General features: G+C 46.3%; 5 non-coding genes across 5 annotated transcripts; all 5 read left to right on the forward strand.

Moving 5' to 3' along the window:
* The first annotated feature begins 1264 nt into the window (after window positions 1-1264).
* On the forward strand, window positions 1265-1336 carry TRNAC-GCA. Its single transcript has one exon. It is a non-coding gene; the product is annotated as a tRNA-Cys (tRNA).
* Window positions 1337-1748: 412 nt separating this feature from the next.
* TRNAC-GCA lies at window positions 1749-1820 on the forward strand. Its single transcript has one exon. It is a non-coding gene; the product is annotated as a tRNA-Cys (tRNA).
* An 892-nt stretch (window positions 1821-2712) lies between these two features.
* Window positions 2713-2784, forward strand: TRNAC-GCA. Its single transcript has one exon. It is a non-coding gene; the product is annotated as a tRNA-Cys (tRNA).
* A 441-nt stretch (window positions 2785-3225) lies between these two features.
* On the forward strand, window positions 3226-3297 carry TRNAC-GCA. The gene has a single exon. It is a non-coding gene; the product is annotated as a tRNA-Cys (tRNA).
* A 401-nt stretch (window positions 3298-3698) lies between these two features.
* On the forward strand, window positions 3699-3770 carry TRNAC-GCA. Its single transcript has one exon. It is a non-coding gene; the product is annotated as a tRNA-Cys (tRNA).
* Window positions 3771-4166: the final 396 nt, after the last annotated feature.

Genomic DNA, 4166 nt, shown 5'->3' on the forward strand with positions numbered 1-4166 from the left:
TGGGGGAAAAGGCTGTTTTTAGGGGGGCTGGTTAGGCTGAGGTTAGGGCTGGGGTGAGGGGTGGTACAGCTGTACCCTGTACCCCTGATCTCCACTGGACTGTCCAGCCCTCAAGCCCTCTCCCTTTACCCCTCAACCGGTCCCTCTGCCCCCCAGCCCTCAGCTCCTGTGTGTCACCCTTAACCCCTCTCCTTTGCCCCTCAGCCCCCAGCTTCTCTGTGTCACCCTACAGCTGCCCCTGCCACCCTCAGCATCTCTGTGTGTCACCCACTGTTCCCTCTCCCTGTTCCTCCCTCAGCTCCCAGCCTCTGTCACCCTCAAGCCCCCACAGTGCCCCTCAAGCTGCCCCTCAGCCTCCATGTGTTGTGCCATGAAAAGACCCTAAAAAAACCTCAAAATTCTCTGAAAACCCCTTAATCTTCAGAATGTCTTAAAAACCCCATGAAAACCTAAAAATAGCCTCAGAATACTGTTAGAATACACTGAAAATACCCTACTTTTAAAAAACCCCTAAAACACCTGTAAAAATCCCCAAAGAACCTTTAAAAATCCCTAAATATACCCTAAATAGTCCAAAAAGAGCTCTAAAACAACCTCAAAAATCCTTAAAATGCCCTGATAAGACCCTAAAAACACCTAAAAATTCCCTCCAAAACCCTAAAAATACTCTACGGGATCTGGGCTGGAATCCAGAATGGGGAATACCTGGGACTGGATTAGAGGCAGGATACGGAATGGAGCAAAATCGCAAAACCCAGACTGGATCGGGGTCAGGAAATGGAAGAGAGGAACACCTGGACAGGATTTGGATGTGATAGGAATGGAAGAAAACCCATACTGGATCCGGGTGGAGACCTGGAAAACCTGCACTGGATCATGGCTGGAATATGGATTTTTGGAGAAAACCTGGACTGGATTGCAGCTGATAGATGGAATGGGTGAAAACCTGGATGGGATCCGGGTGGGATATGGTCGGGAGGAAAACCCGGACTGGATAATAGCCAGTATACAGAATGGGAGGAAACCTGAACTGGATCCAGCCAGGACATGGAGTGGGGGAAATCCCGGACTGGATCAGGAATGGGAAATGGAATGAAAGGAAACACACTTGCCATCTTTTATCCCATTTAACTCCCTGTACCTTCACCAGGGACATTGGGCTGCACAGGAGATGTCAAGGACAGAGATGCCACCCACAGAAGGAAAAACTTTCTCTCTTTCCCAGGAAACGTTTTTCAATGTCCCTGGTTAAATCACCCCATGAGGGGGTATAGTTCAGTGGTAGAGCATTTGACTGCAGATCAAGAGGTCCCTGGCTCAACTCCAGGTACTCCCTCTTTTTTTTCTTCCTTTTGCCAAAAATTTGCCACAGGAAAAATCCATGGAGAGCTCTGAGCTTGTGCTGTGCACTCGGAGTTGGTTCTGAGCTCCAGCACGTAAGGAAGGAGGCCCTGAGTGTAAGGAAGGAGGCCCTGAGTGTTGGGGAAGTGCAGGGGTTGTTCTTTGTCTGAGTGACCACTCACTGTCTGTGTGAGCTTTGCCTGTCCTTAATTCTCTGTAGACATCAGATCTACCAGAATTCCTCATTTTTACCACCATTTATTACATTTAAGTCCATGTACAGCCTTTGGTAGGTACATTAAGGTGCACAGGGGGGTGTCAAGGAAAGAAATCCAATTCATGAACAGCAAAAGGCTTTTCTTTCCCAAGAAATGATTCTCAATCTCCCAGATGCAGGAGGTGTTGCAGGGGGTATAGCTCAGTGGTAGAGCATTTGACTGCAGATCAAGAGGTCCCTGGTTCAACTCCAGGTGCCCCCTCCTCTTTTGCTGCTTTTCCCTGGGGATTTTGGGGGTGTGGTCACTGGAATGGCAGCTCAGCGTATTCTCCTGCTCATTCTTTTCCCTGTTGCAGAGAGAGATGAAAGCTGGGGGAAAATGTCAGGGACTCCTAGGTTCAGAGCACTCAGGGGACAGACTGGGACTGGGAAGGTATTGGAATAAACCACTTAGGACTCCATTTTCTTCATGATGGAAAATGCCCATTCTTTATTCACATAACTAATAAAGTTATGTTTTTATACATTTTATACATTTTTATACAATTTAATACATTTAATACCGTTTATATACAGTTTAACAGACCTCATGTGTGACTCTAATGGGTCAGCAGCTCTCTTGCCAATTATTGGTTAGTATCAAGTTGTTATTCTGTATTGATTGGTCACTTAATCCCCCAGTGGGTACATGCAGGAAAAGTTGTTTGTGAGACATAATTTTCATTTTTCTAACAGTGTAAAAACAGTTTATGCAGGTGTAGGTTGTTTTTTCACAAAGGAATAGATTGTTATGGTGACCAACTGCTCACAGAGGATTGCTTTGACATGGGAACCTGCAAGCTGCAGGCTTTCCTTAGAAGAAATTACAACATAACAGAGCAGACCTGATTTTATCAGGCCTTTTTCTTATAATTTTTCCACTTCTTATAATTTTTGCACTTGTAATTTTTCATTATTTCTTATATTTTTTCCCAGGAAGGGAAGGGAAGGAGCTAGGGAGGAACTGGGCCAAGGACCCATGCTGGAGTGCAGTGACACCATGGCTGCTGCTGCCCCACAGGTTCTGCAGCAAGAACCAAATCCTCAGGCACAGAAAATTCAGGGATTTGGAAAAAAACATCCTTGAAATATTTTATATTGCTGGGCAGGGAACAGGGGGTATAGCTCAGTGGTAGAGCATTTGACTGCAGATCAAGAGGTCCCTGGTTCAACTCCAGGTGCCCCCTCTTCTTTTCCTCTTTCCACCTGCCTTTTGCCAAAAATTTGCCACAGGAAAAATCCATGGAGAGCTCTGAGCTTGTGGGGTCTTGGTTCTGAGCTCCAGCATCCAAGGAACAGAGGCTCAGCTGGAAAAGGTTTGGGGTTCTGCTCTAACCACTCACTGTCTGTGTGTGCTCTTCTTTGTCCTTAATTCTCTGTAACCACCAACAGAATTTCTTTTTTATCTTATTTATTAAACTATTTTATTTGATTTCTTAATTACTTATTTTATTTATTAAATTTTAAGTAAAATTTCATTTTGCCATCATTTATCACATTTAACTCCATGTAGCTTTACCAGGCACTCCCTAGAGCTGTCAAGGAAAGAAATCCAATTCATGAACAACAAAAGATTTTTCTTTCCCAAGAAATGATTTTCAATCTCCCAGGCGCAGGAGGTGGCCCAGGGGGGTATAGCTCAGTGGTAGAGCATTTGACTGCAGATCAAGAGGTCCCTGGTTCAACTCCAGGTGCCCCCTCTTCTTTTCCTCTTTCCACCTGCCTTTTGCCCAAATCTTTCCCAGAAAACACGTGGAGAGCTCTAGCAGGAGCTGTGAGCTGGCTCTGTGCACTCGGAATTGGTTCTGAGCTCCAGAATGCAATCCCTGAGTGTTGGGGAACTGCAGGGGTTGTGCCCTGTGTGAGAACCACTCCCCGCCTGTGTGAGCTTTTCTGTGTTTGAAATTCACTGCAGGCATCAGATTGACCTGAATTTCTCATTTTTACCATCATTTATCACATTTAACTCCCTGTAGCTTTACCAGGCACTCCCTGAGCTGCACAGGGAGCTGTCAAGGAAAGAAATCCAATTCATGAACAACAAAAGGTTTTTCTTTCCCAAGAAATGATCTTCAATCTCCCAGGTGCAGAAGGTATCCCAGGGGGTATAGCTCAGTGGTAGAGCATTTGACTGCAGATCAAGAGGTCCCTGGTTCAACTCCAGGTGCCCCCTCCTCTTTTGTTGCTTTTTCACCCTTTTTTCCTCCACCTATTCCTAATTCACAAACCATGGAGTGCTTTTCTTACCCCTCTGAAGTGTTGGAATTTACTTGGCAATGTTTTGCCAAGCCTGAACGCCCATTTTTCCACTCTGCGCACCTGAGTTCTGCAGGAAACACACAAACTCAACAGCTGCAGCTCGAGTTTTTCCTGTAGTAGTAACTTCCCTTAATTTACACAGTGAATAATGTGCATAACGCGTTCCTAGCAGTCACAGCCGCGCTGAGCTGTTTCCTCCAGGCTCTGAACTCCAGGCCAGGCCGGTTAGGCGGCTACGATGCCACAGTTCACCGTCTAGGCAGCCCCGGGGCTCGAACCTCTGAGCCGCAGCCCCGAAGGCGGCGGCGCT

This window comes from Geospiza fortis, unplaced genomic scaffold, assembly GCF_000277835.1.
Source record: "Geospiza fortis unplaced genomic scaffold, GeoFor_1.0 scaffold315, whole genome shotgun sequence".
In the NCBI taxonomy this organism is placed as follows: domain Eukaryota; kingdom Metazoa; phylum Chordata; class Aves; order Passeriformes; family Thraupidae; genus Geospiza; species Geospiza fortis.